Source organism: Kryptolebias marmoratus, linkage group LG19 (assembly GCF_001649575.2).
Source record: "Kryptolebias marmoratus isolate JLee-2015 linkage group LG19, ASM164957v2, whole genome shotgun sequence".
NCBI classification, from domain to species: Eukaryota; Metazoa; Chordata; class Actinopteri; order Cyprinodontiformes; family Rivulidae; genus Kryptolebias; species Kryptolebias marmoratus.
The window spans coordinates 23,717,885-23,728,683 of record NC_051448.1 but is presented as its reverse complement, the minus strand read 5'-3'; the positions used below and the strand labels follow the sequence as shown (position 1 = coordinate 23,728,683).

The 10,799-nt window shown below is 38.0% G+C and overlaps 1 protein-coding gene across 1 annotated transcript in view; it reads left to right on the top strand.

Moving 5' to 3' along the window:
* The first annotated feature begins 6,594 nt into the window (after positions 1 to 6,594).
* LOC108228841 (heparan sulfate glucosamine 3-O-sulfotransferase 5) overlaps positions 6,595 to 10,799 on the top strand; it is a 34,567-nt gene continuing 30,362 nt past the window's right edge. The window contains exon 1 of the mRNA XM_037981430.1: positions 6,595 to 6,666. The gene's annotated coding sequence lies outside the window, so the exon portion shown is untranslated. The remainder of the gene's footprint in view (positions 6,667 to 10,799) is intronic.

Sequence of the window (10,799 nt, the reverse complement as noted above, 5' to 3'; positions counted from 1 at the left end):
AGGGAACAAACATTTTACAAAAACTGTAAAAATGGTTTAATTTACACACTCCACAGTTAGTGCTGCCAAGGTGAGACACTAACAAGTAACTACCACCTAAATTTCAAATAAACCTATACAAATCAATAATATCTAGTGATAACTGCATGATAATTCACAAACTATTGAAATATGGACACTTGCACATACAAGATGACTGCAGGTCACAATGACAAAGTCAAGAGCAAGTCACCATGCTGCGGTTCATGGTTTACAAAACAGGAATATATGTATAAACAATTGTATGGATGGATTGCAGATGACTGTGAACATTGCATTTGCAATCATTCCGTGGCAAAACAGTTTCAGATTCTCTTGAACTGCTACCACACTCGATGGGTGGAAAAAGTCCTGGGATCACGGCAAATGAGCAGCTCATTGTGCCAAATCCACAGATACTTTAGTATCTGTGGGTGAATCCAAATGAATCTGATTCTGAAACAAGAAAATTCTAATCAATCTGTCATGGTTTGGTATTTTCAGTTTGTTGTGTTTGATTATTGTCTTGTTTCAGTTTAGTTTTCCTGTTCATGCCCTGTCACTCTCCACCTGCCCAGTACTTTTCCTGTTAGGTCTGCCACACCCATCTCCACCTGCTGGTAATTGTTTCTCACTCACCTGTGTCCATTTTTCTCATTATCCTCTGTCTTTAAGTACCGGTCTTTCTCATTCACTAGTCACTGGATCATTCCGCTTTGTTTGCTCTTTGCCATGCCATGTCTTGCCTTTGCTTCTTGTTTTTGGATTTTAGTTAATGTTTGTTTTGCTGCCACGCCAGCCTTTTGTTTTCTGTTTTAAGGTAATAAATTAGTTTTCATTTCGTTACTTCATGCGTCTGCGTTCTGGGTTCGCCGCCATAGTCCCACCTTCTGACACAATCATGACAACTGGTCTCGAGAAAAAACGTATTCCACATTGTAGCTCTAGTTATTCTTATGCAACCACAATAACTGTTACATGAAAAATGGTTGTAAATCAACTATATGAAGCAATCATTTCAGTATAAATTACTAAATATACTTACGATAATACTTCGAGTCAATTGAAAGTCGTTTTCTATGGTTGAAACTCCCGGTGCATACACTGTTGTTATGAAAACATGTGGCAGTAAATGTTTCGTTGAACCGTTTCAACAACAAACATCTCTCTAGAATGCATCAAATTCTCAAGTTTCCGCCCCCTTTATTGGGGCATTTTCAAAAAGGTCAATTAAATAGGACCTTATTTTAAAAATTTGTATTTCATAAAATATCTCTTCCAAAGGCACAGAATGTTCAAAAACACAAAGAAGAGATATGTTTCTTCACAAAACAGTGTTTAAAAAATATTTTAAAAGTATATATAGTATTTTTTCTATGCATCGAAAAGTGCCATTTTTGGTCTTAATAACTTGCTGAATTTGAGGCGCATTTGGCCCCAAAACACAGCTGGATACCATAGCAACCACTTAATATTATGCCAAAATATTTTGGGAAACATTTACACTAGCCAAGTACTATTCACACACCCAGTTTCATTAAAATCCATGAGATGCCACTTTCCATGTTTTTTGCAATATGACTGATTTTCTCCGCCAGCTGCTCTTAAGCATCTTACTGGTACATCTAAATGGCGAATCCAAACAGTCAAATTAATGTGGTCCTCCATGCTGGGCCGAGACAGTAACTTCTCCAAGGTCGATTTCATTCAGCCAGTGAGTTCCAAGGTCCACAGCTGGCCCGTGACTCACAAGAGTTATGTCCCGTATGCACCTATGTTCGCAAAGCAACTGAGTTTGAGTGTTCACCATTCGGCACATTCCTTCACACAGAGCAGGCAGCCTAGACATGGCCTGAACAGCTGCCTGTGTCTTCCAAATTTCATGATATGCCAAGTAACGTGAAGTCCAAAAAGCAGAAATCCTGTTGTCAAAAATCCAATTTTGTATATGTCTTCAACGTCCTCAACCGACATTATAGACAAACAAACTATTTTCTACTTGTTCTCCAAGGTGTATCCAACTGCAAATGTCCCATTGGGGCAAGAGGGCTCTTCTTTGCCCAGTCTTCTCATCAAGAAAATTTGACCAGCTGACCAGATCCATAATAATTTAACTCGGAAACTAAACAAAGAGAAGCTCCAAAAAAAAGAAAGACAATCAAAAGGAAAGATTGGGAGGGGGAGGAAACAGAGAGAAGAAAAAAGCGTCCACCTTCGCCGAGTGCAGGGGGAATAAAAGTTAAGGTCAAAGGTCAAGTTCAAAACTTGTCTCTGCTCCTACAGGTGACCATTTTGTTACCTCTGCCAAAGAAGTTCTGTGTTTGGTTGTGTCTGTTGGTTTGTTTGTCTATCTGTTAGCAAAGACCATGTAAAAACTAATGAATAGATTTGAAAGAAATTTTCAGGAAATATTGGGGTTGTCACTTAAAACAATGGATTAAATTTTAGTGGTGGTCCAGATTATGATCCGGATCACACTGTTTTATTCACGCTGTTTTCTTGATCGAGGTCTGCACTCTCTAAATGCTTTTATTTTTCATGCATTCTTTTTGTCTCCTTTAGCATCCTTTTGTCTTGTTTTGGTTTTTCATCTTGTCTTGTTTTTGTTTTTCAATGCATTATTTTTTCTCCTTCTACATTATTATAACTTTTATGCATACTTTTGACTTCTTATGAATCCTTTTTGTGCCTTTTTGACTCCTAATGCTCTTTTCTCTCTGCTCCTGGTGGAAGGTGGACGTGTTTTCTTTTCTCTCTGTTCTCTCTGTCTCTCTGTCTCTGTCTGGAACTCATAATATGGGTTACTTCTTGAGGAAGTTGCTCGCTTGAATCACGCGGAATGGTCCTGGAATTTGGCTGTTTGGATTCGCCATTGAGAAGTATCAGCAAGACTTTTCAAGGCAGATGGAAAACAAGTCTGCCTTAACCAAAACAATTACTGTTTGTTTGTGAATTTGGCTCCCCTAGGCTGACTTTGGTCAGCTATCTTCAATCCTCCCCGGATTTTTATGTAAACAAGATGCTCTGCCCCCTCTGCCTAAGGACATCTGTGGATCTGCTCTGGGCTGGCTGATAAACATTCCATCACATTATCAAAGACAATGGCCTCTGTGATGTGATTCATGGACTTATCTTCAAACACACACGCACGCACACACACACACATACAACATGCACCACATCATCTTCTACCGCCTCTAACAAACACACACACACACACACACTTTCCGCTGTCTCTCACTCCAACCCCCCCATATTTCCCCCGTGTTTTGGTTGGTCCATACCATTTGCAAAATATCTCACAAACCACTGGACAAATGGTAATGAAACTTGCAAAATATTATCATTGGATGAACGATTACAACTGATTAATGTTTGTAGTCAACCCCAACTGATCAAAAATTTTAATCATTTAAATATATTTCAGTCAATTTTAAACTAAGATTTAGTGTTTCAGTAGCTGACAGTCATTTCCAACACATACCTTGAGCAGTAACTGAGCATCATGCAAAATCTCCTTTTAAACTTTTACCATTATCTATTGGAGTCAACTATGTCTGTCCTAACAAAATATCTCATGAAGCACTGAACAGATTTTAATGTAGTTTTGAAAGTAATTTTTAGGTCGACATTAACAATTGATTAACTTTTGGAGTCAACAAAATTCAAGATGGCAGCCACAATTAACTGACTGTAAGAAATACATAAATAACTGTACTATGCAATTTAACAGGTATAAAATAATAATAATAATTTATTATTATTATTATTATTATTATTATTATTATTATTAACAGATATAGAGCTAAAATTTGGTGTGATAGTATTTGATTTCCAGCACATATTCTGAGTGCTACACATTGTGTGACATCTTTACTTAAACATTCTCTTTAATTTCTGGTGTACACCTTGTTTGAATATTTGTTTGCAAACTATTTCTTTAACCAATGAATAGATTATAGTGAAACTCTCAGGAAGGAATCATTGGATGTATTTCTACAACTCATTACCTTCTTTGAAATCAACCCAATTCAAGATGGCAACCACAACTAATTAACCTTAGTCAACACAAGAATGGCTATAACTGTCAAATTTAAGGATGTTGAGCTTAACTTTATGGTAGTAGCTAGGAGTCGTCCCAAACAGACATTGAGTGCTAAGAGATCTTGCAAGATTTCGCAATATTGTATAAGATTGTGCATAACCTCATTTACAAAGTTTGACCAGAATGGCACAACTCCCATCATTTGTCATCATAAGAGTGTCTCAGTCTAAAACTCTGGCATGAAGGCTGTGGGTGATATGCATTTCTCCTATAAATGTTACACCTTTGATGCAACAATATTTTGGCTTGTTGAGTCCTTTTGACTGCCACCCCAGTAAAATATTAGACTTTTGGAAAATGCACCCTACACCTTGGGCTTTGACAAAAGCAGCAAGTCTGACTCATTAATAACAGCGTCTGTCGCATATCTTCCTTGAGGCTGCTTCAGCACTTAGTAACTCCAGACAAGAGTGAACCCAAGTGGTGACACTGCAGTTTTTCACCCAACCAACTTTAGTCTTTTTCTCTCAGTCTGATTACAAATCATGTTAGTGGCATTGCCTTGGCTACCAGAGCCTGATTAAACCAGGCTAAGAAGAGTGAGGTCCTCACAGCTGTAGGGAAGGGATTAGAACTTAGCTATATACCATTGCTAATTGTTTGACTGTTAGGGGGCCACAAAAGATATCCAAACTAAAAACACATAATAAGACAGGGATTTGTTTTTAAATTATTTTGAAAGAGAAACAACTACAGAATACTAAAAGATGTGTAAAATAAAAAATTATGTTCTTAGAAAGCAGAACTTGCTAATTTTGTTCTGCAACAGATTTTTATTATCTTTGTTCATATTTTTTAAATTTAAATTAAAGACCTACCGTTTCTTAAAGGAATGTAAATCCTCCACTGTCTTTTATGCCAGAGTTTTAGACTGTCATTTCTAAGCATAAGATGATATCAGAGTGTCACTGTTTTGGTCAAACCTTGAAATAAACATTTCCCCAAATCTTTCTCCAACAGTTAATGGCAAATTTTAAACATGAATCCATCAAGATCAGTTAGCGCTTAGAGTATAGGTTGGGGGTCATTCTCAGCTAACAGCTCACCAAATCTTACCTTCATTTCTGTAAAACTGATTGAGCTAAAGCTATTTTTGTGATTGCTAGAATTGCTTTGCTATAGTGGCCATCTTGTATTCAAATGTTACTCCAAAAGTTGATGTTCATTCAATGATTACTATCTTAAAGGTGATTCATGACACGTTTTCCTAATGGTGCAGGCAAACAGACAGAGATATACACGTGCGCGCATGTACACGCAAACACACTCGCACAAAAGCAAAAACATTATCACTCTGCCTTCACCGTAGGCAAGCGAGCGATGAAAATCCTGAGCAAAGAATCTCTCAGACCTAAATGTAAGAAAATATTCTGTTCTTCACTGCAGTATAAAACAGTTTCCCTTCAATCTTTTGGGAACTAAATGAACTGTTAATGAATTGGAAAATTGCATTTTTGGCTGCCTACCTCTGTCACTCTGTCCATGATGTACTTGCTTCAGCTCACTTTATACCTTCCTTGGCCACCACTCCCACATTTAACCTGCTGAAGTAGACCTAAAAAATTAAGTTATTCAGATTTGGACCAGTTTTTTTTATCTAAATTATTTTTTTCTGAGAACTCTTACAAATGTTTTAAGACGTTCTGAAGACTTCCTCACAAATGCTGTTCATCAACTTGCCTCCAGCAGTTGCAGCAATGATCCTTAGTCTTGATGTCACAGTCACTTGGGGTTACTAAATCTAGCCTTCACCTGTTAGTCTAGATTTAGAAGTCTCACAGTGTTGTAGTCGTACCATCCTTTACCACTCTAAGTGACAGTAACATCAGGTAGAAGGAGCATGAGAAGCTTAAGAAATGCCAAGGGCTGAAAGAGGAAAAAGAGAAGTTGTGGAAAGTCAAGGCCTCAGTGGTACCAGTGGTCATCGGAGCACTTGGTGCTGTGACACCCAAACTGGAAGCGTGGCTCCAACAGATCCCAGGAACAACCTCAGAGATCTCTGTCCAGAAGAGCGCAGTCCTAGGAAGAGCTGAGATACTTGAAGCTGAGATACTTGAAGCTTGAAGTGAAAAATGCAACTGTCCATGTAAAAAGATGCAAAAGATGAGTTTTTCTAGTTTTGATGAGTTTTAGTTTTATCTATGAGTATAGAATTACTGTTTTCTGTTTGCCTACTTTATGTCAGCAATGTTTTCGATTTGTTATTGAACTAATGTGAATGAGCTGTTCTCTTGCTTTACCTAAGAATTTTTGGTCAAACATTTGCATTGTAAATGGGTGGAGGCATGGGCTGGGGATAGGCACCAGCTCCCCGCAACCCGGAATGGAGAAGCAGGTAAAGAAAATGGATGGATTGATGGATGGGTGGAGGCATGACATTTTTCTTCAACTTTGTACTCTCTGTTTTCTTCTCAGACATAATTGAAGTTGTTTGTACACTTGGTTTTGACTGCATTTCTCTTCCTATATTACAGATATGCAAGTTTGCTTGACAACACTTCCAGGTGCAACACACCACCTCTGGCAGTCATGAGGAGCAGAGAGTATGTACTCCATGCTATTTTTCACCATATTATTTTTTTTCTTTATGTGAGTTGTTTTTAAAACAACAACCCCAGTTAAGTACCTTACAGTGTGTAACTACAACTGTAGATAATTTGAATTTTCTGTGAAAATGCAGAGTGAATGCTGAGTGACTTTGCTGAAATTTGTTGAAGAAGCTAAAACTGAGTTGTTAAAGCTTAAAGCAGCAGATCACTGGTTAGAAAGGTAGCACCCATCTACAGAATGTGCTAAATGTTTTGACATATGAATGGCTAAAATAGCATCAAGTATGCAGAAGTAGTTAGGTTGCAAAAAGGTACAGAAAAATTATTCAGGAAAACAAAAGTGTGACTGCTGAATCAGCATTCACACAATGACTATTAGGCGTCAGCAGAAATATATGAACACAACAAACCAATAATAATATTAGGCAAGTGATTTTGGCTCATGAATGTGTGTTAAATAATTCCACTCGCTGGCACATGGCTGGAAATGATCTTTTCTAATCTGACCTTAGCTGTTGTCTTACTGCTGCTCACCAATCCTGCTTTATTATTGACAAGATCCATTGCTGCGTCTGCTGCTACGTGCTGTTAGTTAAGTACATGATAGGGGTGGTGTTGAGAGTAGGTAGGCTATGTGTTAAACTGACACCATGCTCATTCATCCATGTGGCTGTGTCTCAGCTTCCCTCCTCCTTTTCCTCCAGTCTAGCTGAGCTATGTCCCTCCTTATACACATTCTGTGGCACATAATTAATCCTTCGTCTCATATCTCATCTCATGTGTCAGCACCTTCGCTGCTTTATAGGCTCACTCTGAAATGAACTGACTGGTCTCTTCTGAAATATCACCAAATTAAGATTGCTGGCATGTGTAAACAACACAAATATACACTAAAAACCACAAATCAAATAGAAAGCAATGTCTAGCTCACCAATAAAAACTTTGTTGACCCTGTAATATTCAGAGGTTGGTTTGTGTGGCACAGCTTTTTAAGCTGATTTCACATCGGCTATATCTTAGGGTTCTTTTGGTAAGTTTTTGTTCCTGGCTGAACATTGTGTTGCTGAGAACATTGATTTCTCAAAACCATGGCAGTCTCAATCCATCTAGTGTATATGGTTTAATACTGTGGGTCCTCCAGCCCTTACTTGGCACAGATCTTCCTCTGCATTATTCCAGCCATCTGGTTGTGGCAAGCAAACGAAACTGAACCTGCCTGTATCTTACACACACTGCTGCGATGTGCCTGACTGTCTCAGGGGCATCATTGCACACTCTGCACCTGCCTTCCTGTCTGGTGTGGTAGTATGGGGCTAAATCTTTTTTTTTTCTTTTGAAATAAATGAATAAATAAAATGAAGCAGTAAATGATATTAGACTGAAGTCAAAATACCACATGTTTAAATACTGCATAAGAAATGAAGCTTAAAATGTATGATGAAGAATAATTCAGTATATAGAAATTCAGTCCCCTCAACCTGTTGTTTTTACCCCTTTCGGAAAGGTCCAAGTCTTAATTTGTGGGAAGGGGGGTCTTTTCTATATTGTCATTCAAATCATGGCCACAGCCAGGTTTTGAACCTTCAAGCTTTTTACTGTTGTCTCACAGCAATACTGACCCTTTTTATTATAGTATTGTCATAACATTAGCTGTTTAGCAACACAAAGAAAAGTAGGAACTGACTGGCGAAATTCTTGAGCAATTTGGATGCTACATGAAGGTGAACTGCTACATTACTGAAACACCTATCAGGCACTAAAGCCCCTTCCCGTAATTTTTCTGCAACATTGACATTGATTCTGTTCTGCCAGTTTCATCTTGATACTACAGGATAAAGGAGAAGGAAAAACCTTAAAAAAGAAGATGTATATCAAACGGAACACTTTATGATATACTAGACTTTATAATGTATTATTCTGGATTTATTCCTTGTATTACACTACCCCAGGGCCAAAGAGGAAACACTTCTCTAGCATTTGGTGCTCTGACTTGTTCTGTTTCTAGGTTTATGTGCTGTGAGATAGGAGGAGTAGGTTTGCTATATTTTTATCTTTGCTACTAATTTGATTTGGCCCCATCTCCAACAGTACAACTCTGAAAGTAGAAGTGCTTGTTAAATATTCACAAAATAAAATATTTTATTTAGCAAGTAAATGTAACAAGACACTGTTTATTTTTTAATAAAGGTAAAAGTATGTCTGAAAATTAGATTTGAAACCTTAGTTACAAAGAAAGTCTTTAAATTTGATTATGGTCAAATATTTAGAGATTCTGCATGCCTCAAAAATGCGCCTTTAATTAAATTTCCAGCTGTGTTTTGTGTCAGTTTGAAGCACCTAATGCACACTAAGTGGTAGGCTGGACACGACACAATCAACTTCACTGACTGGTGAACACAAATCTTTATTCTAACTCCACTGCAAAAAAACTAAGGTTTAATTTTGAAACTACAATAATAATACAAAAAAACAATGCAAAAAGCAGATTGTTTTCAGTGCAAACTTATCTGCATTTGGCCAACCTTACAATCACAACATAATGTACAGAATCCATGCATGTGACACACATTTTTTTTTCCCAAATGATAATTGTGGAATCAGAGTCAGCTCCTTTAAGTTTGTGGCCATGGTTCTCAATTAGAAAAAGGTGGAAAGCTTCCTCCAGATTGGAGGGTTGGGGGTCTCCTTTGTGCCTCCGTCTGGAGATTTTCCTGGCATGGATTTTCTTACAGAAAAACAAACAAAACAAAAATGTAGAAACAGTTTGTCATCCATCCATCCATTTTTAGCTGCTTTTCTGTGGTCACAGAGGGCAGCAGGTCCAGGAGGGAAACCCAGACATCCCTCTCTTTAAAGGAGAAATCAAATCAAATCTCAAAATATTGATATTACATGAATATCATTTAGTGAAACAATTCCACAAAATAATTACAAGGACATTCCTCTCTGACCTAAAACTTAAATAACTGGCTTTTTTTAGGATCTTTGTCAATAAATGCTGAAGTGGGGTGATTTAGGGAGTTGCCATCCTGGGTTCATGATATCCGCTGTGCCTCAGCCAGCTCCAAAAAAAGAATACCAAGAACACAGTTACTGTCCCATTGTTTATTAGGGAAAATGGAAGAGGAAGCCTTTTTTGAATACGAAGAAATACCAGAAGACTTTGTGGGAGAAATGGATATACAACCATACCACTATGAACTTGAACCAACAGCTGAATCAAGTGAAAACTCTTTAGATTCAGATTCTGATGATCATGAGGACTGTGATGGCTGACAAGATGATGCACCCTGTCAGGACGTGGTGAAAACATGGCAAACCCAATACGCAGACTCATCTAAAAATAAAAACTGATTTATTTAAAATATCAAAACTAGAAAACAAAAGGCTGACATGGCATCAAAACAAACTATAACAAAAAATCCAAAACGGCAAGGCAAGACGGAGCAAGGTGTAACCAGAGACAAACAACAAACCATGGACGTACCAGAGACAATGAACAATGAACCAGCAGGGTAGTGGAGAAAGTGACTGGGTTTTAAAGACAGAGGGAAATCAGGAGAAGTGGACACATGTGAGTAATGAGGATTACAGCAGGTGGAGATGGGCATGACAATTAACCAAGTGCAGACAGAGGTGAGGTGAATACTGACAGAAGTACGAAGACAAAATAAACTTAAACAGAAAAGCAACCCAAGAAATAAAAACCAAAACTAACGACCAAGCTGGGAACGTGGAACGGTGAGAATCGATTACCCCCAGATCATTGTCATGACATCATTACGCAACACTTCAAATCAATACACCTGCAGGTGAGAGCAGACATTGCTAACTCTATGCTAACTCAATGTTAATTTCTTAAAAACATGTCTCACACTACAGTAAACTAATAAATCAATAGCAGTTTCAGACTATGACATTTGTTTAATCACACATGGTTTATCTATATTTTTCAGGGGTGGAAATTAGCACCCGCCACCGGCCAAATGCAGGTAAATATTTGAAGTGGCGGGTGAATTTGATCAACACACACGCCACTGTGGCGGGTTGGCAATTTGAACAGAAAAGGTGGTATTTGTCCTCCTGACATATAGGGGGCAGTAATGTGCTCGAGTTGCTGCTGTTAC